The 26,952-nt window shown below is 41.6% G+C and overlaps 1 pseudogene; it reads right to left on the bottom strand.

Annotated features, from left to right (window-relative positions):
* Positions 1–2,111: 2,111 nt before the first annotated feature.
* Positions 2,112–26,952, bottom strand: part of LOC117511780 — a 33,552-nt pseudogene continuing 8,711 nt past the window's right edge.

A 26,952-nucleotide genomic window follows, 5' to 3' on the forward strand; every position in this document is an offset into this window, starting at 1 on the left:
GGTCGAAACAGGCCGACGACGGCGCCTGGAAGCGCTGCACGACGTCCCGTTCCGTGGGAAGTCCTTACACCGACAGAAACACCCCATAATCTCTCATCAGCCGTTAAACTTTTCACCGAAAACCAGCTTAATTTCTCCAATAGTGTCCACTCGGATATTCCTCACAGGAAAAAATGTTGATAAAGCAACGTGCGCCGTCTCGAGCAGCGTGTGAAACAAAGGAATTCAGCCGAGAGGGCGGGACCACATCTCACTCAAGGCCTGCCCACAGGGAAATGATGTCACCGACATGCGTGAAAAAACTCAAGCATGCGCACGAGGGTTCAAGCATGATTGGTGTAATCGCACGTCTTTCAAATCCATATAGTTAAAAAAAAATAATAAAAGGGTCGGTTTATTGTCTAATAGACCTCATATAGGCCCAACACCATAGTAGGAGAAACATGCCCATATCATGATGCTTGCACCACCATGCTTCACTGTCTTCACTGTGAACTGTGGCTTGAATTCAGAGTTTGGGGGTCGTCTCTCAAACTGTCTGCGGCTCTTGGACCCAAAAAGAACAATTTTACTCTCATCAGTACACAAAATATTCCTCCATTTCTCTTTAGGCCAGTTGATGTGTTCTTTGGCAAATTGTAACCTCTTCTGCACGTCTTTTATTTAACAGAGGGACTTTGCGGGGGATTCTTGCAAATAAATTAGCTTCAGACAGGCATCTTCTAACTGTCATAGTACTTACAGGTAACTCCAGACTGTCTTTGATCATCCTGGAGCTGATCAATGGGTGAGCCTTTGCCATCTGGTTATTCTTCTATCCATTTTGATGGTTGTTTTCCATTTTCTTCCACGTGTCTCTGGTTTTTCTGTCCACTTTAAAGCATTGGAGATCATTGTAGATGAACAGCCTATAATTTTTTGCACCTGCGTATAAGTTTTCCCCTCTCCAATCAACTTTTTAATCAAACTACGCTGTTCTTCTGAACAATGTCTTGAATGTCCCATTTTCCACAGGCTTTCAAAGAGAAAAGCATGTTCAACAGGTGCTGGCTTCATCCTTAAATAGGGGACACCTGATTCACACCTGTTTGTTCCACAAAATTGACGAACTCACTGACTGAATGCCACACTACTATTATTGTGAACACCCCCTTTTCAACTTTTTTTTACTAACAGCCCAATTTCATAGCCTTAAGAGTGTGCATATCATGAATGCTTGGTCTTGTTGGATTTGTGAGAATCTACTGAATCTACTGGTACCTTGTTTCCCATGTAACAATAAGAAATATACTCAAAACCTGGATTCATCTTTTTAGTCACATAGCACTACTATTATTCTGAACACTACTGTAAGAGTATAACTGGAAGATCGACACTTTCTCTACAGAACCATTTACTTATAGTAAACTCTTTATTGATAAGTCAGAAAAGTGTAAAAAAAAAAAAACTACAGCTATAAAATGATGTATATAACAAGTAAAAGTTCTGCAACAACTCAGGGTTCATTTGAATTCCAGTTGTGTTCGTTACTGTGTTTTTGCCCCTGACGCATCTTTGATGATGTGATTGAACCTTTATTTGGTTTTCTGTCGACATTTTAAATGACACCAGCACCTCGAGTTATCGTATAAAGTCAGACATAGGCAACGTCCTCTAAAAAACAAAAATTACATTAGCATCAAAAAACAAAGACTCCCAGAAGGCTTTAGAAAATTAGATGTTCTTTACCAGCTAAAATAAACAGCTGCATAGTCGTTTGTGTTTGGCGGGGACTTCTATTTATGGTTTAACTTTGGTTTGATTGAGGTTACAAATGTTCATTTTAGATGAGCAGTTGCTACGAGCTGCATGCTGACCGCGCATTTTATTCTTTGGCTAAAGACAGGGATTGTTGTTTGATATAAACCCATCACAGGTGTGATGTTAGTCATGATTTTCTATAAAAACATCTTACAACAGCGCCCTCTTCAGTATCATAAAGAAACTGAATGGTCCTCATGATATGTGAAAACAAGCAGTTTGACCTCCCCATTCCGTCTCACACTATGGGCATTAAGAAACAACCGTACATATGTGTGTGTGTGTGTGTGTGTGTGTGTGTGTGTGTGTGTGTGTGTGTGTGTTAATGGCTGCAGTGGAATCACCACCAGGGTTCATAAAAGGTTTTCCATGATTCCAGCACCACACTGATGATTGTTCTTTAACTAAAAGCGGCTACATGCCTGCCTGGTTGTGATGACGTTAACTAAGATTTGTCTGGTGGCTGATCTTTCTTGGACCTGCAGTAAAATGACAGACGCAGCTGTTGTCTATTTCCCATGACAGCTGGCGACTATTCACAGGCGAAGTAGTCTTTAAGTGGGGCGAATAGATGCCTGATTACTGGGACGCTCCAGGATCTGCCGAGCAGTTTCTGTCTGGCACCGCGACCCATGTTGGACACGTCTGTGTAGTGGACAGGGAAGCCAAAGATCCTGCAGGAAGAAATACACACCAGTAGATTTGTATAGATTCAAATTTATTAGAGGGAAATATACAAACACAAAGAAATCATGCTAATTTCATCTACTGCAAGAAAGAGGATGACACATCTGTACCACAGTTCTCTATGCGTGTCTGTTATATCTTAGCCTGTCCAACAAAAACTCAAAAACCACACAGTTAGATCGTCATTTTTTATGCCAGGGCATATAGCATCCGGGTTGTCCGTCCTTCCGTCTGTCTGTTCGTCTGTCTGTCCGGCCGCAATTCATTCGCTGCAACGTAGCTCGGCACCTATTGCTCACAAAAACTTCATATTTGGTGGGTACATGCTTTGGAGGAGTACCTGGCATGGGTTCGAAGGCCAGTGACCTTGACCTACTTTTCAATGTCACCAGTAGTCACAACTGTCAAATCCTTCTCTGCAATGTAGCTTTGCACCTATTGCTCATAGAAACTTCATATTTGATGGGTACATGCCTTGGAGGAGTACTTCGCATGGGTTCGAAGGTCAGTGGCCTTGACCTACTTTTCAAGGTCACCAGTGGTCACAACTGTCAAATCCTTTGCCTGAAATTTGTTCACCACAATGTACCTCGGCACCTATTGCTTGCAAAAACTTCATATTTGGTGGGTACATGCCTTGGAGGAGTACTTCACATGGGTTCGAAGGCCAGTGACCTTGACCTACTTTTAAAAAATGACCAATAGTTGCATTTGTTCCAAGGCTACCAACTTTTTGGTCCATGTTGGCCACATCCTCTAAATAAATATAATGTCAATCTCCAATTTTTCCACTGTGTATCCCAGTTTACATCAAACACATGAGGGTTCAACCAAATACCTACCTCACACATGTACATATTACTGCACTTTACATGGAAAATAGTACTGCGCACGGGGCATTTCGTGACGAATGTCTCTAGTTTTTTCAGTCAACAGGTAAAATTACCTGATGTGCAGTAAGATGGTTCTAAGCAAAACTTTCATTCATTTTTTTAAAGCACATTATCAATCCCGTTGCTCACAGTGGCCAACATTAACTTGTTAGCATTGCGTTATGTGAAACTAGCAAGTTTTCAAGCGACATCACAGATTAAATCCACTGTTATTCACTGCTTTAATGCGCTCCCCTCGGTCAGGTCCCCAGCCACCACAAATATGTAGTTTTAAAGCACATTATAAATCCCGTTGCTCACAGTGGCCAACATTAACGTGTTAGCATTGCGTTATGTGAAACTAGCAAGTTTTCAAGAGACATCAAAGATTAAATCCGCTGTTATTCACTGCTTTAATGCGTTCCCTTCAGTCAGGTCCCCAGCCACCACAAATATGTAGTTTAAAGCACATTATAAATCCCGTTGCTCATAGTGGCTAACATTAACGTGTTAGCATCGCACTATGTGACACGAGCAAGTTTTCAAGACACATCAGAATTAAAATCAGAATCAGAATTGAATTTACTGTCAAGTAAGTTCTCATATACAAGGAATTTGATCTGATGTCATTGGCGCATAAACAACAATAAAAGAAAAGGAGAAAAAAAAAGAAAAAAAAATACTCCTGTAAGAAGTCATTGGTGCATAAACAACAATAAAAAGGAAAAAATACTTCTTTAAGAAGTAAAGGAGTCAAATAGACAAATGGGCAAAACTATGTTTACTGTCAAATAAATATAGTGGAATGGGGCTGTGCAGGCATGCAGATGTACAGTATTTTTCAGTCTGTACTTTGTGGGAGTGGGGGGGCAGGGTAAGTGGGGGTCTCTGGCGTTATTTATAAGTGGCGCTGGGCAGCCATTAAAAATTTTAATCGCGATTAATCGCATGATTTCCACGATTAATCGTGATTAATCACATTGTTATATGCAAAATCCAAAAATGAATTCAAACGTAGTGCATAGCACAATTTTATTTTAAATGTTCTGCCATATGAACAAAAGTGCCATAACGTTTGTTCTGCAAACATTTAACAACAGCATTTTGTTTATGCAGTTGCAGTTAATGGGGTTCTCAGCAGGATTTTTTTCTCAGCTTAATGGGATGAAAAAAATCACCTTAAAAAACCAGGGGTTTGGGGATGCTTAGGTGTGTCCCTTCCCCTGAGGGTTTTGCATTGTGGGCTTATAAAGGGCCTTCTTTGTTAGTCTAAATAAATATACCAACATTTGAACTACAGACAGAAGAAGAGAACATCTCTGCATTTCAAAATGTGAGGAAAGTGTTTCCAAAAATGCCACCAATTTGAGGTTGAAGCTGCAGAGGAGACCATCATCTGGTTAAATGTGCTGAGAGTCCTGCTCACCTGTCATGTCTGCAAACTCACACCTGCTGCTACTCTTATACATAAAACAATGGCTCTTCAAACAGTAACTTATTATTTGGAAAAAAAAAAAATGTCCAAGGGTCATTATCATATTAATCACGAAATCATCTCACCTGAAACAACAGCAACAACAGATGATTTATGGTTTTAATTTACAGACAAACATTTTTGTCTGTAAATTAAAATTTTACAGACAAAATTAAAATTTTGTCGGTAAACTGCTTATACAAAAACAGAAAAATTTTTTGTATAAGCAGTTTTTAAAATCTAGAACAATTGAAGCTGAGATAAGATATAAGTAATATAAAAACAAACTAACTTACATTATGCGATCATGTAAAAAGCAGTATTGTAGTGATTCACTGGAAAAAAATAACATGAATATAAAGGGTACTTGGAGGTTGTTAAATGAAATCATAAATAAGAAAAAAGATGTCAAAGAATATCCTGCCTATTTTTATGCAAATACTGACACAACTGTTAAAGAACACAAAGCTGTTGCAGATCATTTTAATGGTTATTTTGTTAACGTGGGTAAAAACTTAGCAAATTCAATTGTTCCTTCCAAAACGTGCTCCTCGAATTACAGCAAAACAATAGAAACAGTTCGTGATTCAATGTTTATTAGAGGAACAGATGAAAAATAAATCATTGATATAGATCACAAACTTAAAGGTAAAAAAAAAAATCAACTGATAGTGACCGTTTTGATATGTTTTTGGTTAAAAATATTATTGAATGCATTGTTAAGCCTTTAACATATATCTGTAATTTGTCATTAATGACTGGGAAATTTCCTTTCAAAATGAAAATAGCTAAAGTGATCCCATTGTTCAAATCTGGTGACAAGCATGTCTTTTGCAATTATAGGCCAATCTCCCTCTTACCACAATTTTCCAAAATTCTGGAAAAGGTATTTAAAATTAGGTTAAACGATTTTTTAACTAAACATCATATCCTTAGCAAGCAGCAATACGGTTTTAGAAAGAATCACACTACTTCACTGGCTGTGATGGATTTCGTTGAACAAATTACCAACGCGATTGAAAATAAGCAATATACTGTATGGTTTTTTTTTTATTTACAGAAAGCATTTGATACTATAGATCATACCTTGCTACTGGACAAATTACAGAAGTATGGTATCAGGGGATTGGCACATGACTGGATAGCGAGCTACTTAGACAGTAGGTATCAGTGTGTCCACTTTGGTGGGACAAATTCTGAGTTTTTGATAATTACTTGTGGGGTGCCTCAGGGTTCAGTCCTTGGGCCACTGTTGTTCCTTTTGTATATTAATGATATATGTTTGGTTTCTAAGTATGTAAGTTGTATTTTATTTGCGGACAAGACGACTGTGTTTTGTAGTGGGGATCATTTGGGACAGCTCCTGGACAAGATGAAGAACGAATTACATACATTTAAAAAATGGTTTGATTTAAATAAATTATTGCTCCATTTTGGTAAAACTCAGTGTATGATATTTGGGAATAAGTCCAGGAATTTAAGCAAAAAACTATTACTACATGATATTGAAATTGTAACAGATACAAAATTTCTTGGTGTTCATATTGATGATAGATTAAGCTGGAAAACACATTAACTATGTTAAAACTAAAATGTCAAAAGCCATTGCAATTCTGCACAAAGCCCAGGACTTCCTCACCCAACATGTACTGACCACTTTATATCATGCATTACTTGTTCCATATATGACATATTGTGTCGAGGTTTGGGGAAATACATACAGAACTAATACTAAACCAGTTTTTCTGTTGCAAAAGAAAGCTATAAGAATTATCAGTAATAAACCATATCGAGAGCCAACAAATTCGTTATTTGCTTGTCTGCAAATTTTAAAATTCTGGGACTTGGTTGATTATATTACAATACAGATTATGTATAAAGTTAAAAATAAGCTTTTGCCTCTACATGTCCAGAATCTGTTTAAAATGAGAGACTCCAGCTACAGTTTGAGAGGAACATTATTATTTGAGAAATTGAAGATCCGTACTACTGTTAAAAATCATTGTGTTTCCGTTAGGGGTGTTAATATTTGGAATAATTGTCCTTATAAAATTAAAATACTTGGTACATTGGTTGGTTTTAAAAGGCTTTACAAAAAGAATATATTTACCCGTTATAGGTTGAAGGATTAGGTTTACATTTTGTCACTGTTCACTCTTGTTTGTGTTTTGAAATTTTGTGATTAAGTTAAATTGTTTATGCACTTTTTCCTTTTCTTTTCTTGTACAGCTATTATGACCATATGTGTAGGTGTGTATATATATATATATATATATATATATATATATATATATATACATACATTCTTTATTTTTAATGGTATAAGGGGGGGGTGCTTATAAGCTTTGCTTCTGCCTTCACCCTTTCGGCCACACGGGTTTTCGTACATTGTTTCTTTTATGTTTCCTTATTGCCTTTGTTGTTGCTCAGCTGTGTGCCAGATAAATAAATTCAATTCAGTTCAATTCAATTCACATCAAAGATTTCTAAAGAATCTTTTTTTAAAACTTAAAATTATTTTAATTACAAGTTATTTCATGTAAGAAAAAAAACCCCATACATTTTCTTGATTAAACTGCTGGGTATAAATTAGCAGTTCTGATGTTCTTGACACACATCTACACTATTCTGTGTGTTGGTCTGATGCCTTGTTTCTTTTGGCTGTAAAGTAAGGCTGAAACAAAGATAATAAAAAAACAAACAAAAAACAAAACAATACAAAAAAACTATGGCTTTTCTTCACACAATTTGGTGCTGCCAATATTGTTTCAGAGGGTTATAAATTTAAAAATCTTCTGGGCAAAGCTGGCCCTGCTCTTCCTATCCTGCAGCACTTGGTGCACGGTTTGCTGCATAGCGGTTGTAGGAGAACTTTCCCCCAGTGCTCAATGCGCAACTCGCTGCAAGGAGAACTTTAGCGGTTGTAGGAGAATTTTCCCCTAGTGCTCAATGTGCAACTCGCTGCAAGGAGAACTTTAGCGGCTGTAGGAGATCTTTTTATCCAGCGCTTGGTGTGCTGTTTGCTGCAAGGGGAACTTTAGCGGCTGTAGGAGAACTTTAGCGGCCTCGGTTCTGTCGACTATGCTGTCTGGAAGCACTTTAAAATTAAAATGGCCATGTAAAAGTTCTGTGCTCTTCTCTATGTTCACGGCAGCAGTCAGCAACAGACTGTCAAAAAAAACGATTAAAAAAAAGTTGTCAGCGTTAATTAATTAATGCATTAACGCAATAATGACACGTTAACTTGCCCAGTCCTATTTATAAGTCTAGCTGCAGACAGAAAGAAGCTGTTTTTGTGTCTTGAGGTTTTAGTCCTGATGGACCTCAGCCACCTGCCAAAGGGGAAGGTGACAAAAAGGCCACTATCTTCCTTGCTCGCCTCAGGGCCCTGAAGGTGTACAGGTCCTGCAGGGATGGCAGATTGCTGTCGATCACCTTCTCTGCTGCGTGGATGATACGGTGTAGTCAGCTCTTGTTCCCTAGCAGTGGCAGCAGCGTACCAGACAGTGATGGAGGAGGAGATGATGGACTCAATGATGGCAGTGTAGACGTTCACCATCATTGTTTTTGGCAGGTTGAACTTCCTTAGCCGCCACAGAAAGTACATCCTCTGTTGTGCTCTCTTGATGAGAGCTGACGTTCAGCTCACATGTGAGGTCCTGGGTGATGGTGATCCCCAGGTAAAGGGAGGACTCTACTGTTAGGTATATCTGTGTTTATTTGTTATTATATTTTATTTTTACCCGAGGCCAACATATGGCCATCGGGTATTACGAAGAGCTGCAAAGACGGACATCCATCCGTCTGTGTACAGCATAAGTCCAGTCTATTATGGCCACAGTCTTCAAATTCACAGGGACCATTCTTGGGACACAGACGTTGGACAAGTTTAAAGATGGCTAACCTTGACATATTTAAGAGGTATTTTAAGAGGTTAAAATGTCACATTCTGTTTGAATCTGTTCTGCTTTGTTTTTGAGTGGTGGGGGATGACAGCCAATCAAAGCAGAGCTGCACCATGACATCAGTGGCCACTCTCATCAAAACCGCTTTGCTTTGTGTTTATATATGTCTCTCATATATTATGTAAAAGCTAGCGGGAAATAAACACTGTCTAAACCTGAAAACACCGTTTTTGTAACTTAATAACTCCTCTGAACTTATTTTGCGGATGTCAGCATGGTGACATCACAGGCTGGTAGCTAGCTGCAAAACTCTGTTTCCTTTGTGTGTAAATACATCCTCTTTGTCATATATTATGTAAAAGCTAGTGAGAAATAAACACGTCTTAAATCAAAAACGCAGTTTTTGGAACCTAATAACACCTCTGAACATATTTTGCGGATGTTAGCATGGTGACGTCACAGGCTAGTAGTTACCTGCAAAACTCTGTTTCATTTTCATTTCAAATATAACCTCTTTGTCATATATTATGTAAAAGATGCTATAATGCGCTTCCCTCACTCAGGTCATCAGTAACCACAAGTATGTATTTTTTAAAGCACATTATAAATCCCACGGGTCACAATAGAGGCACTCATTTCATGCCAATGTTTCACCAAAGTCAGGGCCTTGATGTCACACCTAATGCCAAGCACCAGCTAGCCCATTATACAACATATGTCATAAAGACAGTATTATGTCAATAACTGCTCTAAGAACAGACTAATTATTCAACAGATTATAGACAGATTTAACTGATGTGATCATAATAAAAGTATACTTTATTCATCAACTCACGTATTATGTCACTATGACTAAGGAATCCCTCTAAAATACTTCATTATTGTTATTTGGAAGTTTATATACTTCATTAATTTAATTTAATACATTTGCTGAAATATATATTTTAAGTATTTTTATTTTGGGAAACTTTGCCTAGATTAGAGTGGATTTATCCACAGGAACTGGGAAAGTATGTCATGATACTGTAAAACTATAGGTGGAGGTGTGATTGTAACCAGTGGTGGGCACAGTTCTGCTAATCTGCTAATTAGCAACGCTAACATTTCTGTTAGTGGATTAGCTTTTCAGCTAATTTCTAAAACCAACCAATTAGCTTCCGATAAATTTAGTTCAGATAACTTTTAGACTGCTAACGTTTTTCTACATAGTAACGGTGAAAAACATTTATAAACCCTGTTGGCTCCTGTCTACTATTTATTTTGCAGCAGTGAGGTAGCTGAGAGGAGCTGAGCTCAACTTTACCCCAGCAGAAGGCGTACAAAAAAAAAAAAAGTCATTACCCTTGACAGCATACAGTGGTCCAGCTGTGAGAGAGATGTCTTGAAAAGGAAAGCAGGTTTAACTTATGGTTTTGATTTGTAAATCAAATTAATCCAGATAGAATAACTACATTAATGTAAACTCTTAAAATGTACAAAGTGAATATATAACACATATCTGTTAATTTTAAAATAATGCACTAATTCTGAAGATTTGAACATTAACACACAGATGCCCAAAGGGGTTATGGGTAAACTTAGCCTCCACTCATACTGATTGGCTGACCAATTCATTCTATGTAAAAACCAACACAAGCAAATGTAACGTGTGTTGGTGTTCACAAATAAATGTGCTTATGTGAAATATGTCATTTTTTTTCATTTGTAAAAAAAAAAAAAAAAAAAAGTCATTTGCAAAACCAAAAAGTCTGTAAAGTTGTGATTCAGGTTGACAAACATGTGATATAACCAGGGTCACAATGCATAGAACACTGCCATCTACTGGCGCCCGGATTATTTTATCCGATAAACGTTTTGGCAGCTGATTAGTGGTTATCAGAGCTAAGTTTTTGGTTAGCTGTACCCACCACTGATTGTAACAGTGCACATATGTTCTCCATTTACAATGTTTGCGTGTATCACTCACCGCTCCAGCTCTGTGCACCACAGTATGTCCTCCTTCCCATTCATCAGGACAGGAAAATGCTGGTCCTTCCCTTGTTTGATGGAGTTGGAGCGGGTTGTGATGGTACGCACCTTCCCAAACTACAGATGAAGAAGTGGACATGAAAACATCAGAGACAGCAGTTCCAACATTGAGATACAGTAAGGAGCATAATGAAAATATTTATTCACCACTAAATCCAACACTCGAGCCTAATTTAAAGTTTAATCCAAAAGGCAATTTTAGGGCATTTGTTTCAAAGCAAGTAATACTGGCCTTGGTGGCCACCAGACCCAGGCTTTGGAAATGAAATAAACTGACAAACAAGCTAATTTCAAACTAAATGTAATTTCAAAACCACATACATGTTGAGAGAGACAGAGAGAATCAAACTGAATCAAACCATCAGCACACTTTATTTCATCAGCATTGACTGAGTGAATGAAACACATTCAGTTTAATTTGAAAACATTAATAATTGTGGAAAATGTCTCAAATAAAAAACAAAATGTGCTGATTAAGAACTGAACTTGTCCACACAGAAAAGGAACCTTCTCTATATGATCTTTATTTTTATTATTTTCAAAGTGGTTAGTGGCGTTGGTTTCAGTGTGGAAGGTTCCCGGTTCAAATCCCACCCCACCACATTTCTCCATGCAATGTGGAGTTGTGTTAGGAAGGCCATCTGGTGTAAAGCTTGTGTCAATTAAACGCGTAGATCCACCTTGGATCTGCTGTGGCGACCCTGAGTGAATAAACAAGGGAGAAGCCAAGAGGACTTATGTAACACGCCCACAAAAAAAGAATTCTCAGAAGCCCGGAAAGACCCAACATAAAAAAAATCCAGACTTGGATTCCAAGCGCAAATTCTGGCTCAACTGAGTGTTCAAGGCATTCTTCCCCAAGGTACAGGTTGGAATCTCCAAACTTCCGAGTGTTTCAAATGCAGCTTAAAGCTTCCCCTGACTTGTGTGAGGGATGCTGGGAAGCACACAGCGACAGCCAATCAGAGTAACAAAAGGCAGCGCAATGTCAGCTAGCTGCTCTCTAGAACAAAATAACCAAGATGGCAGAAAGGCTTCCAAATATCTTATTTCTGCATAAATCTAATATATTTCTCATATACGAGGTCTATTAGATAATAAACCGACCCTTTTATTTTATTTTTTTAACTATATGGATTTGAATGACGTGCGATTACACCAATCATGCTTGAACCCTCGTGCGCATGCGTGAGTTTTTTCACGCGTGTCGGTGACGTCATTTCCCTGTGGGCAGGCATTGAGTGAGATGTGGTCCCGCCCTCTCGGCTGAATTCCTTTGTTTCACACGCTGCTCGAGACGGCGTACGTTGCTTTACCAAAAATTTTTCTGGACCTGTGAGGAATATCCGAGTGGACACTATTGGAGAAATTAAGCTGGTTTTCGGTGAAAGGTTTAATGGCTGATGAGAGACTATGGGGTGTTTCTGTCGCTATAAGGACTTCCCACGGAGCGGGACGTCGTGCAACGCTTCCAGCCGCCGTCGTCGGCCTGTTTCGACTTGAAAACATCCTAATTTAAGGCTTAATTCACCCAGGACGTCGTGAGAGAACAGAGAAGATTCAGAAGAGGCCGGCATGAGGACTTTATGCGGACATTCCACTGTTTAAGGACATTTTTTAATGAAAGACGTGCTCGCAAATTCTGTGTGTGCCGCGACAGGAGAAACACCTCCGTGTTGAAAACCATTTGTAAAATTCAGGCGGCTTTTGATGGCTTTCAACAAGTGAGTAACTGAGAAATTGTTTAACAGCTTGGGCATGTTCCAACTTGCCCGTTAAGGTTTCCAATGGAGGTGTTTTTCCTGTCGCGACCCCCCGCGGTCGGGTCCAACCCGACATGCGACTCTGTCCGCACGTTCTTTCATTACAAAATGTCCGTTAACAATGGAATGTCCGAATAAACTCCTCATGCCGACTTCTTCTGAAAGTTCTCTGTTCTCTGACGACTTCCTGGGTCAACAGAGCCTGAAATGTGGAAGTTTTCAACTTGAAATGGCGAGACGCTGCCGCCTTGAAGCGCAGATCGCCGTCAGGCACAGTGGGCCATCCTTACAGCGACGCTACCAGACCAAAATCTCTCATCAGCCGTTAAAATTTTTACCGAAAACCATCTGAATTTATCAAATGGTGTCCACTCAGTTGTGCCTTATAGTTTTTGAAAAAAGTTTATCAAACAAAGCTGAGCCATTCCTAAACAATGAAAAAACGACGAGAGGGTGGACCACTCCTCACTCAAAGACTGCCCACAGGCGAATGACGTAACCGACAGGCGTGAGAAAACTCTCGCATGCCCACGAGGGTTCAAGCATGTCTGATGTAATCACACGTGATTCAAATCCATATGGTTTTTGAAAAAATAATAAGGTCGGATACTTTTCTAATAGACCTCGTATTTTTTAAAGATGAGCAAGACATAAAACACTTCTTGATCTAAAAATGAAGCTTTCAGGCGCAAAACCCCATAAACGCCACGTCCACGGAAAATGAGATAACCACTGCAAGTGAAAGCTTACCGAGGCTCGTATCAGATAACAAAATCAATTTTACTGCAACACCCCATAAATCTTGTGGTAAATGCAAGTCAAGATGCAGTTTGTATGCAGAACCTCATAAGCGCCATCCTAGTTTATGTGCAAAACCACAGTGAATAGCGCACCACTCAGTGGCATGCGCTGAGGAGCATTGGAGCGAAACTTTTAGTCAACTTGGCGTCTCTGTCCTTCTTTACAGCAATGAAACTGAATGCAGTGCAGCAGGGTTTAATTGTGCGCACGTCAGAGAAGAACGCTGTCACGCTCTATTAAGGATCACCACTAATCAAGACGAATCAACACGCTCAGTTGTGACCTCCACGGTATGAGGCGAAATGAGGGTGGTGCATCACATTCGTGGAAGATTTTTTGACAGTCAAAAACATGCTCCACGAAAATCATGAATATCATGCACCAACACGCACTATTAAGAAACCTATTCAGATGCGTTAAGTCACATCAAGAATGTCAGGAATGTGCCAAGAATGACATTCGTAACGCGTACTGCCAATGAGTAAACGCAGCATTAGCGTACATTAAAGTGATGGACTTACTGAGTTTTTCAAACAAACTAAAGGTGGAGACACCAGGTTTTGCAGCCAAATCGATTAAAGGTTGCTAATTAACACGTTTCTGAATAAAGGTTGATTTTCGAGATTCTGCTATTTTGTTCAGTGCACCATAACCATTTCATAACAATAAAGAATGATTCATGGAGATGTCCAACTTCCATCAGGTAACTTCCATCCTTATTTAAAACAAGAGTGGCCTGGTGGAGATACAGGGTTTTGCGCCTGAACTCTTCAAATGCTGTTTTTGAAACCACATAACACCTCTGAAGTGACAAGACATCTTATGCATGTTAGCATGCACAACGTGGACACAGATCGCGCAAGGTCATCTCTAAACCTCATGCATGTGCACACACGCTTTCTCCTGCAAATGGCATTAAAAGGAAAATAAATTATTCCCAATGGAATTCTTACCTCTGGTGATGGTTCCTGGAGAGGGAACCATCCCCTCTCCATCTTATCCTGGTGGAGAGGTTTGTGTGCTGCTATGAACCTGAGAGCTGTGTTGTCTGGAGCCTTGTGCTCCAGGTGACAGACTAAGAATGGATCACAAGACACCATGACAGAACAAGGCAGAGGAAATGTGGCCCGGCCCGCAGAAAGCCCAGGGCCCCCATCTGGAGCCAGGCCTGGATGGAGGGCCCATCAGTGAGTGCCTGGTGGCTGGGCTTGCCACGGAGCCCAGTTGGGCATAGCCTGAAAAGTCAATATGGACCATCTCCACCCTGTGGGCTCACCACCTGCAGGGGGAACTGCTGGTGTTGTTGCGCTGTCCCATGGTTGGCAGTGAAAGTCAAGGGCCTTGACGGACCAGACCCGGGTCACCTCATTGTGGGGGAGGTGGAGCAATACCAGTTAGATCTGGTGGGCCTCTTCTCCATGCACAGTCTCGGCTCTGGAACCACTATCCTTAATAGGGGTTGGACATTATTCTTCTCTGGAGTTGCCCAGGGTGTGAGGTGCCAGCAGGTGTGGGGATACTCACGAGTCCCTGGCTGAGCACCGATAAGTTGGAGTTTACCCCCGGTAGATGTGAGGGTCGCCTCCCTGCGCCTGGCGGGGGGAGGGGGGAACGCTGACTGCTGTTTGTGCGTATGCACTGAACAGCAGTTTGTAGTATTCGGCCTTCTTGGAGTCCCTGAATGGAGTCCTGTATGGGGCTTCTGTGGGGGGCTCCGTTGCTCTGCTGGGGGACTTCACCCTAGGCCGAAGATCGATGATTGATTTTGTGATCGTATCATTTGATCTGAGGCTACATGTTCTGGACACTCAGGTGAAGAGAGGGGCAGAGCTGATAAATGGTCACCATCTGGTGGTGAGTTGGATGAGAGGGTGGGGGAGGACATTGGACAGACCTGGTAAGCCCAAGAGGAGAGTGCACGTTCAAAGCTTCCATTATTGAAGCTGCAGCGGGGAGCTGTCGCCTGAAGGTCTTAGGTGCCTCAAGGGGTGGCAACCCTCGAGCACCGTGATGGACACCGGTGGTCGGGGAAGCCATCTGACTGATGAAGGAGTCCTTCTGGGATATATCTCGGAGTACTCCAGAGTCAGTTACAAGGGATCGACAGGCCCAAAGGGCAGCACTCTCTGCTGTGGGGGAGGCAAAGCAGTGGGTGTGGGTGGAGTTCGGAGCAACCATGGAGAAGGACTTTCGGTCGGGACCAAGGTGCTTCTGGTGGACTGTGAGGCACCTGAGGAGAGGAAAATGGGGAACCATACAAGCTGTCTACAGGAAGGATAGGACTCTGTAATCCAGCACTGGAAGGAACATTTTGAGGAACTCCTGCATCAGACCAGATCACCCTCTATAGTAGGGGCAGAGCTGGAAGCTGATGGTGGATTTTCATCAATTTCCCTGGTGGAAGTCACAGAGGTAGTCAAACAACTCTGCAATGGCAAGGGCCCGGGGGCTGATGAGATCCGTCCAGAAATGCTGAAGGCTCTGGCTGTGGAGGGACTGTCTTGGATGAGACATCTCTTCAACATTGCGCTGAGGTCTGGGACAGTGCCTAAAGAATAGTAAACTGGGGTGGTGGTCCCCATATTTAAAAAGGGGACCAGAGAGTGTGTGCTAATTAGAGGGGCATTACACTACTCAGCCTCCCTGGTAAAGTCTACTCCAGGATGCTGGAAAGGACGGTTTAGCTGGTAGTCGAACCTCTGATCAAAGAAGAACAATGCAGGTTCTGTCCTGGTCGTGGAACAACCGACAGCTCTTTACTCTCACAAGGATCCTGGAGGGTGCCTGGGTGTATGTCCATCTAGTCTACATGTGTTTTGTGGACTTGGAGAAGGTGTATGATTGGGTACCCCGGGATATACTGTCGCAGGTGCTGTGGGAGTACGGAGTGAGGGGGACCCTTCTCAGGGTCATCCAATCTCTGCAATGACAAAGCGAGAGCTGTGTTTGGGTACTTGACAGTAAGTCGGACTCGTTTCCGGCGGGGGTTGGCCTCTGAATATCCTGTTTGTGATATTCATGGACAGGATATCGAGGCATAGTCGGGGGTAGGAGGGTTTCCAGTTTGGTGGCTCAGGATCTCATCACTGCTTCTTGCAGATGATGTGGTCCTGTTGACTTCATCAGCCTGTGACCTCCAACACTCACTGGATTGGTTCACAGCTGAGTGTGAAGCGGCTGGGATGAGGATCAGCACCTCTAAATCTTAGGCCATGGTTCTGAGCAGGAAACTGATGGATTGTCTACTCCAGGTAGGGAATATGGTTTTGCCACAAGTGAAGGAGTTCAAGTACCTTGGGGTCTTGTTCACAAGTGAGGGGACAACGGAGCGTGAGATTGGCTGGGGCAGGGGCGGTGTTGCATTCGCTCTACCGTACTGTTGTGACAAAAAGGGAGCTGAGCCAAAAGGCAAAGCTCGCGATCTACTGGTCAATCTTCGTTCCTACTCTCACCTATGGTCATGAGGGTTGGGTCATGACAGAAAGAACTAGATCGCGGGTGCAAGCGGCCGAAATGGGCTTCCTCAGGAGGGTGGCTGGTGTGTCCCTTAGACATAGGGTGAGAAGTTCGGTCATCTGTGGGCAGCTTGGTGTAGAGCCGCTGCTCCTTCACGTTGAAAGAGCCAGCTGAGGTGGTTCGGGTATCTGGTAAGGTTGCCTCCTGGGCGCCTCCCTCAGGAGGTGTTCCAGGCACATCCATCTGGGAGGATACCCAGGGGAAGACCCAGGATTCTATCTCCACACTGGCCTGGGAACACCTCAGGATCCCCCAGTCAGAGGTGGTCAATGTGGCCTGGGAAAGGGAAGTCTGAGGTCCCCTGCTGGAGCTGTTGCCCCCACGAACCGATGCTGGATAAGCAGTTGAAGATGAGTGATGAGAGTGAGTGAGTTCTTCTCAGGAAAATATGTGCTCATCATTAAAATGAGCTGTAATTTTGCAACACATTAAAAAATTTAATTAACATAATAATGCTTGGATTTCGGTGGAAACTAATGTTGTCAGTTTAGTGAAATTTGAAAGGCTGTACAGCTTTAGTTAGAAAGAAACATGTCAAGTATTCTCTGAACACTGGACAATTTATTAACATTGATAATTTGATCATTTTAAAGCTGCACTTTGCCCTAAAAAATAAAATAAAATAAACTTAAGAGTTTTGTGTCGGTCACTTGTTCAACATCAGCCTGTTTTCCATTCACATCTAGAACCAGACTGTAATCCTGGTGGTTTTAATGCAGTTGTTAGACATCTGACCTTTGCCACTCTGCCATGTTCCAGACAGTCCTGCAGCTCCAGTTTGTCCATGCCAGAAGCACATAGAGGCCTGGAACACAAACGCATGTAGGACTAAATACTCCATAAGTCAACTTACAGACCAAGATCTCACACAAACGTTTTCTGCAGAACATCATGCAACAAGTCTAAATGTGAGTTAAAAAAACATCATCCCAGATAAACCTACAGCTGACCTGTTCATTCCTGGCAGGTTCCCCCAAAAGTACCGTGCACGATGAGCCGCAGACACCTCAATGGCATCGATCATCACAGGGTTACACTGCAATAAATACATGATACAACATGTAATGTATTTAGAAGTACATTCTAAATCTAATCTCACTCATTCAACTTCTTCCCCTTTCTGATTCCTGGACGTTAAGACAGTGTCTGAGCTGTGCACTCTTATGAGTTCCCATCGAGTTAACAATTTTTAATCACTGGCCCTTTGAACAATGTTGGTGACTCACCTCCAGGAACCGTGAGATGTCCCTCTTGTCGTTGACGCCCATGGCGACCACGTTCTCAAACATCCAGAAGAATGGCCGGTCTTCTCCTTCTTTGGGCTTCGCCTCACTCAGCAGACGGTAAAACTCAAAGAACAGCCTCCCTGTGCCTTCTGGAGCAACACAGCAACATGACAGTCACCTCTTTCTCTGAATTACCTTCTGTTCATCTGGAAAGATGACTATTTTTATTGTGAATAATAAATTATTCAAAGGTCACATGTTGGAGTTTAAAGCTACAGTGTGTAGGATATAATGTCATCTAGTGGTGAGGTTGCAGGTTCATTATGCCATCGTCCCTCCATCCATTTTCTATACCTGCTCTTCCAGTTAAGGGTCACAGGTGGCTGGAACCTATCCCAGAAGTCATGGGAGGAAGTCTATCACAGGGACGCGTACGGTGCATCCAGAAAGTATTCACGGCGTCACTTTTCCCACATTTTGTTATGTTACAGCCTTATTCCAAATGGAGTAAATTCAATTTTCCCTTAAAACTCTACTCACAACACCCCATAATGACAACATGAAAAAAGTATTTTTTTTAATTTTTGAACATTTATTAAAATTAAAGAACAAAGGACTCACATGAACATAACTATTCACACCCTTTGCGCAAAAGTTTGTTGATGCACCTTTGGCAGCAACAACACCCTCAAGTCTCCTTGAATATGATGCCACGAGCTTGGTGCACCCATCTTTGGGAAGTTTTGTCCATTCCTCTTTGCAGCATCAGAGCACGACAGCAGCAGTGGTGTTCTGTTGAGATGAGCTCCCGTAGCGTAAATCAACAGTTAGTGTGTCTGCTTTAAAGACAGGGTATATATTTTAAAGTGAAAAGACACTTGTTACGTGAAAAAAACAGAAGAAATAACAAGGTGATCACTGGCCACTAACCCTAAGCTTCACTAAAAAGACCCAGACTGTACAGTAACATACTATGCCAGTATGCTAGCCATACGAAAGGGAAAATAAGTGCATCTTAAATCTGGACTTGAAAGTCTCTAAAGAATCTGACTGTTTTATTGATGCAGGGAGATCATTCCACAGAACAGGGGCACAATAAGAGGAAGCTCTGTGACCCGCAGACTTCTTATTCACCTTAGGGACACAAAATAGTCCTGCACTCTGAGAATGCAGAGCCTGGGCTGGTATGTAGGGTTTAATTGGGTCAGCTAGGTAGGGAGGTGCCAGTCAGTGAACAATTTTATTAGGCCAGTAGCAGAAACTTAAAATCTGATCTCACTGGGACAGGAAGCCAATGAAAAGATGCCAAAATGGGTGTAATGCGGTCGAACTTTCTGCTTCCTGTCAAGTCTGGCAGCAGCTTTTTGAACCAACTAGAGACCCCTAATGCTGGACTGCGGTAACCAGAAAATAGAACATCGCAGTAGTCCAATCCAGAAGAAACAAACGCTTGGATCAGGGTCTCAGCATCAGCCATAGACAGGATGGGATAAATCTTCGCTATATTTTGCAGGTGGATGAAAGCAGTCCTTGTAATATTTCTAATGTGGAGGTCAAAGGACAAAGTAGAATCAAAAATTACCCCAAGGTTCCTCACTTTGTCAGTGTGATGTATGACACACGAACCTAGGCTAAGCGTTAACTGGTCAAATTGATGCCGATGTCTCACTGGACCAAGAACCATCATTTCAGTCTTATCAGAGTTTAAAAGTAGGAAGTTGCTAGACATCCATCTTTTCACTGCTGCAAGGCAACCTTCTAAGGATTTTATGTGAATGAGATTACCAGCAGTTATCAGCATATATAACTGAGTACCATCAGCATAGCAATGAAAAGTAATCCCAAAACACAGCAGTATGTGCCCAAGGGATGCTACATAAAGGGAGAAAAGCAGGGGGCCTAAGACAGACCCCTGTGGAACGCCAAATTTCATGTCACTAAGGTTAGAGGTAGTGTTACTGTACAAAACAGAGTGAGAACGACTGGTCAGGTATGACGTCAACTATGCAAGGGCACTACCAGTAATGCCAAAATGATTCTCCAACCTATCAAAGAATATGGTGATCCACGGTATCAAACTCAGCACAAAGATCTAACAGCACCAGAACCGTAGTGGTGTTCGAATCCATTGCAAGCTGAAGATCATTCACCACTTTAGTGAGAGCTGTCTCTTATCAGTAGCTGACAGTGTACTGAGGTGCCTTCTGACAAACTCCATGTGGGCTGCCATGTGCCATTACTAAGGAGTGGCTTCCATCTGGTCACTGTATCATACAGGCCTGATTGGTGGATTGCTGCGAGATGGTTGTCCTTCTGGAAGGTTCTCCTCTCTCCACAGAGAAATGCTGGAGCTCTGACAGAGTGACCATTGGGTTCTTGGTTACCTTCCTGACTAAGGCCCTTCTCCCCTGATTGCTCAGTTTAGATGGGCTTCCAGCTCTAAGAAGAGTCTGGGTGGATCAGAATTTCTTCCATTAATGGATGATGGAGCCCACTGTGCTCATTGGGGCCTTTAAGTAGCAGAAATGTTTCTGTACCCTTCCCCAAATTTGTGCCTCGAGACAATCCTGTTTCAGAGGTCTACAGATAATTCCTTTGAATGGGTTTGTGCTCTGACATGCACCATCAACTGTGAGACCTTCTGTGTAAACAGGTGTGTGTCTTTCCAAATCATGTCCAATCAACTGAATTTACCCCAGCTGGACTCCAACTAAGCTGGAGAAACATCCCAAGAATGATCAGTGGAAACAGGATGCACCTGTGCTCAATTTTGAGCTTCATGGCAAAGGCTGTGAATACTTACGTACAAGTGATTTTAGGTTTTTAATTTTTAATAAATTTGCAAAAAAAAAAACAAAAACAAAAAAACAAAACTTTTGCACATTGTCATATGGTGTGTAGAATTGTAAGGAAAAAATGAATTGGAATAAGACTGTAACTTAACAAAACGTGGGGAAAGTGAAGTACTGTGAATGCACTGGATGCAGTGTATAGACAGAAAAGTGAAGTTGGGACGTTGTGTGAAATGTAAATAAAAACAGAATACAATGATTTGCAAATCCTCTTCAACCTATATTCAATTGAATACACCACAAACACAAGATATTTAATGTTCAAACTGATAAACTTTATTGTTTTGTGCAAATATTTGCTCATTTTGAAATGGATGCCTGCAGCATGTTTCTAAAAAGCTGGGACAGTGGTATGTTTTCCACTGTGTTACATCACCTTTCCTTCTAACAACACTCAATAAGCATTTAGGAACTGAGGACACTAATTGTTGAAGCTTTGTAGGTGGAATTCTTTCCCATTCTTGCTTGATGTACGACTTCAGTTGTTCAACAGTCCGGGGTCTAAGGTTCTCGTCTCCATGCGCTGCAGGACGGAGCGTTTTAGAAAATCCTTCATTCCTGCTGCTATTCGATTTTATAATGAACATTGTTGATTTAAATATGTGGGGGGTTTAGGCCTTGAGCTTATAGAGTTTTTTATATATATTTATTGTCCCTTGTCTGTTAATCTGTACTTGCTAATGAATGACAACTGAATTTCTCCATGAGGGGATGAATAAAGTATTTATCTATCTGTCTATCTATCTCTATCTAGATGATGGAATCCCTAAATTCCTTGCAATTGAACATTGAGAAACATTGTTTTTAAACTGTTGGACAATTTTTTTATGCAGTTGTTCACAAAGTGAAGATCCTCGCCCCATCTTTGCTTGTGAACGGCTGAGCCTTTTGAGGATGCTCCTTTTATACCCAATCATGAGTGTCCTCAGTTCCCAAACACTTATTGAGTGTTGTTAGAAGGAAAGGTGATGTAACACAGTGGTAAACATACCACTGTCCCAGCTTTTTTGAAATGTGTTGTAGGCATCCATTTGAAAATGAGCAAATATTTGCACAAAAACAATAAAGTTTATCAGTTTGAACATTAAATATCTTGTCTTTGTGGTGTATTCAATTGAATATAGGTTGAAGAGGATTTGCAAATCATTGTATTCTGTTTTTATTTATATTTTACACAACGTCCCAACTTCATTGGAATTGGGGTTGTTCCTAACGTGCATGTATTTGGATGTGGGAGGAAGCCGGAGCACCCAGAGGAAACTCACACCAACACGGGGAGAACATGCAGACTCCACACAGAATGACCCTAGATGGCAATCGAACCCACACACTTCTCGCTGCGAGACAGTGATGCTACCCACTAATCCACTGTGCTGCCCATTATGTAATTGTCAGCCACGATATTGTTTTTTTGCTTCTTTGGTGATGCTGATTCATGCTCTCTTGCCTTCTATTGTGATAAACAACATGCCAGAAGATTTCCAAACTTACTAGCCTACATTAGCAAGTAGTAGAAAGTGTACAAAGGAGCAACATCTGATTCACCTTCTTCTATCTTCAGTCTTCTGGCCACACTGCAATGCAACCATTAAAATGTGGAGTAAGTATGTCCCTTTTACGTTACTGTATCAATATAGTGGTGCAACATGGCGGCCTCCGTGAGGGGACCCGTCCCCATGTAAATATGAAGGGCTCATCCTGGGTTATTTATTATTTCTAATTATTCACTAATGAACAGATGGTTAATTAATCATCCATTTCTTCTAATAAATACCCCAAAGTCCTACACACTGTTGCTTTCAGTTCATTATTTGAAATAAAATGTCAAAATATTGTATCACCATTATATCGATTCTGCATTGATAGCGTAGCTTTTACATCGTCTTAACTTCAGAAATGACACAGTGATGCGGTGCGGCGTGCACTCACCATACAGTCCCTTTCTTGCAGGGTTGACGATTGACAGGTCATTACAGGGACTTCCTCCTATTACCAGGTCAAACGGACCCCATTCTAGAATCTGTGAGACAACACCACCACCTGCTGTTACACTGAGAGCATGACAGCACTGGATGCTGAGGCTGTTCCATGAATTGAAAAAAAAAAAAAATGCTCTGAAATGTCATAACAGGACGACTCATGAAAACGTGTCGCTCCACCCAGGACCTGAGTGGGAATCAATTGATGTTCATCATTTCATGGAAGCTGCGATGAAATTTAAATTTTAGTCATTGGCATCTCACCATCAATAGGAGGCAGAATGTTTCATGTTTGCTTTTTAAAACCTGCAAATCCTTGCTTATGTTAGACAGATATTCTGTCTGACAAACATAATTTAGATTTCTGATCCATCTTCAGGAGACGACACGTTTGTATTTTATGTCTGTAAAATTAAAATTCTTACGTTCTTCTTGGTGATGTTCCTGACATCGTGCACGTACTGGATCTTTCCTTCATGTCTGACCACGCCCACTGAAATGGAGTCCTCACACACCTCGGACGCCACATACTGGTCCACCTTAAAACCCAGATCCCTCAGAACCAGGTATCCTGCGTGCGCACCGCGCGCACACACACACACACACACACACACACACACACACACACCACACACACACACACACACACACACGGCATGTGTGACTACGTTTCACATCAGCAGGCATCGTTTGCAGAGGCACGTTCTTACCCGTGGCGATGCCGTCAAACAGGGAGAGGACTCTGATTGGTCGTCTCTGTTCTGCAGGGACTGCTGGGTAAATCTGGGGTTTTTCCTGTAAGACAGGAAGAAGAAACTGCTCGCGTATGATGATAAATCACAGCGTTTTGTTGCTGCAAGTGTTGATTTGATCAAAAAATGTAATCTTATTTCAAACAATTATCAGTTTTGCTGCTGATCAGTTTTGCTGAGTTTTTAAATTAAACATTTTATATATATATATATATATATACTGCTAATAAAGCACATTTCTGTCTTTGACAGAAATGCAAACACTAATAATGATAATAACAATAATAACAAAAGCAATAATAATAATAATAGGCTTCTGTGGCTGTGATTGGAGAAACTGCACACAGTTCACCTTTGTCTGTTGGATCAACAGTTTCATTGGTGAGTGGAACAGAGGAGGATATTCTTCAAGAGAAGATGGCAAATTTCACCTCTAGTTTGCCACAAGGCACGTAGGAGACTCACGCCTAGATCTGATCTGTTTTCATCTTTGCTCCACTCCACCATGAACCTGTAGAAAACTAGTGATGTAACAGACAAACACTGCACCAGCCTCATTTTCTCCAGTCACAGCCACAGAAGGCTCAAACTCCTTCAGAGCTGTCACAGGTGACTTAGTGGCTTCCCCCACTTGTTTCTTGTATGAATCCAAGATTTATTCAGCAGTCATGGGACATCGGGGCCAGCAAGGCCGTCTGTGCGGCTTAGATATTTCCTTAAACCTTCTAAATTAAAAATCCACACTACAAAACACCTTGACTGTTTAATTTACCTCGATTGTGAAAAAAGAAAAGAAAAGAAAAAGGATGTGTCCTTGTCCAAATACTTATGGGCCTCACTATATTTCCGACATTTAAATGATTCAGCACATAAAAAAGTCTACATATTAACTGGCAAGTTGTCCATAATGGTAGGGACACAACTGGAAGTAGATTTTTGGCCTCAAATGAATAAACAGTCAAGACCTTGCCCCACATTTGAGCAGCTTCTGCTGCCATCTAGTGGGTGATGAGCGTTTCAAGGCTTCTAGTACATTTCCTGCTCAAAACCCAAAATTCAGTAAGAAAGGCATTTATAAATGTCAGAAATTAATTTTTTTTGTTTTTGTCACACAGAGCTTTGACCTCCCAGTATTAAAGTATAAAAACTTAATTTGAGAGTTTTTACGGTCAGTGAGTTTAACATACGAGGTCTGTCCATAAAGTATCGTACCTTTTTTATTTTTTTTTAAAACTATATGGATTTGATTCATATGTTTTCACGTCAGACAAGCTTGAACCCTTGTGCGCATGCATGAGGTTTTTCCACGCCTGTCGGTGACGTCATTCACCTGTGAGCACGCCTTGTGGAAGGAGTGGTCACGCCCCGTCGTCGGATTTTCATTGTCTGGAAATGGTGGAATGAAAAGGACTTTTTTTCCATCAGAATTTTTTCAGAAGCTGTTAGAGACTGGAAGCCAGACAAAGGAAACACCTCCGTTTCGGAATGTCAGAGGACAAGTTTGGACATGTCCAGCTCTCCACAATTTCACTGATACTTAAGCAGTGAAATACGTAAGCATTGAAAGCCGAGATAGACATGTCCAAACTTGTCCTCTGACACGCCGAAACGGAGGTGTTCCTTTGTCTCGCTTCCAAAGCGAATCGGTCGTGACGTGCGAAGCCTCCGCGCGGCTTTCCATGACAAAATCGCTTGTTAAAGTGAAATGTGCTCACAGGCGAATGACGTCACCGACAGGCGTGGAAAAACTCACGCAATGCGCACAAGGGTTCAAGCATGTCTGACATGAAAACATATGAATCAAATCCATATAGTTTAAAAAAATAATAAAAGGTACGATACCTTTATGGACAGAGCTTGTACAAAAGTTTGCTGGAAGGACGTACAGGAAAGACGGGATTTCTCCTGACAAGCATAATGTAGTTATAAATAATTACCTAAACAACTGTACCTTTTGGTTAGAAGGTACAGTTTTTACAGGAAGTAGCTCACTGGCTCTTCCAATCTTCACTTCAATCTAGGTCACGTCACGTGATTTGCTCATGTGGCCACACCCAGCTGGGTGGGCGTGGCCACCTTGGCATCTGTCTGTGTGTCTGAGGTGTGTAGTCCTAGTCACTATTAGGTGAGAAAACAAAACATATGGAACAGAGTACAAACTCCTGTCCGTTGTCGTTGGCAAAGAACTCCTGCAGTTTCAGGCTCCAGTCGTGCCGCCGTTTCAGGAGGCCGTACTGCATCAGCGGCTGGCACATGTAGCAGCGCCACGGATCCAGATGACGAGCACAGTTCCGATGCGCCCAGGGTCGACCAGAATGTCCAGACAGTCTAACGCAGAAGAACACCTGAGGAGGAGGAGATCAGGAAGGACTAGAGGTGAGCAGAGCCCACAGGGGTGAGGACAGGAGGGAGGGTGGAGGGTGATCTGACCTGCAGCAGTTGGCATTTCCACAGAGCAGAACCTCCCGGCCACCGCAGCAAACGGTTGCAATACGACTGCTAACCGGTCATCATCGTACATGTAGGACATTTCCAGGTACACATCCTACAAAAGGGACAGACACACAACACATATCACTGCAAAAAGGTAAACATGGTATGTCTGCTAATAAAATCAAAACTTAGGGAGGTCGCAAACAAGTGTTTTTTTGTCCCTGATCAAACATGAGTAACTGCTGACTCTGAGTCCTGATCCAATTCTTGTACTTTCCAAGATAAATGGACTGCATTTCTATAGCACTTTCCCTCTGACTCAGAAGCCCTGAGTGCTTTACATGATGCCCCACATTCTCCCACCACACTGCACACCAGGAGCAATTGGGAATTAAAGACCTTCCCCAAGGGGCCTTTCCTGCTTGACAAGGGATTGAGTAGGGCTGCAGCTATCTAATAGTTTTGAAATCGGTATATCTATCGCTTATTTTTATTGATTAATTTTGTGTTTTTAAACAATAACAGTAGTGGCAGGGCTCCCCTCAGCAATGTCACAATGTCGCTGTGCCATCATGCAGAATTTTAAGTTTAGGTGTTCCCTCTGTCTCTTGTTTTCTGGGGGTAATTATTTATTTATTTAGTTTTAGAGTTTTGGAGCTTTTCCCAAACCATAAGCCCAAACGGTCTGTGAACTCTTCAGTCTGCGGACAGGACATTTTTTTTCTCTTATTGCACATTTTATTTTACTTGCACATTTCATTTGCACATTTTATTACTGTGATTTAGTCAGTGTTTAGTGTATATTATACATGCCATGAAATCAAATTCCTTGTATTCTGTGGATACTTGGTGAATAAAAGCTCT

Source organism: Thalassophryne amazonica, chromosome 6 (genome assembly GCF_902500255.1).
Source record: "Thalassophryne amazonica chromosome 6, fThaAma1.1, whole genome shotgun sequence".
NCBI classification, from domain to species: domain Eukaryota; kingdom Metazoa; phylum Chordata; class Actinopteri; order Batrachoidiformes; family Batrachoididae; genus Thalassophryne; species Thalassophryne amazonica.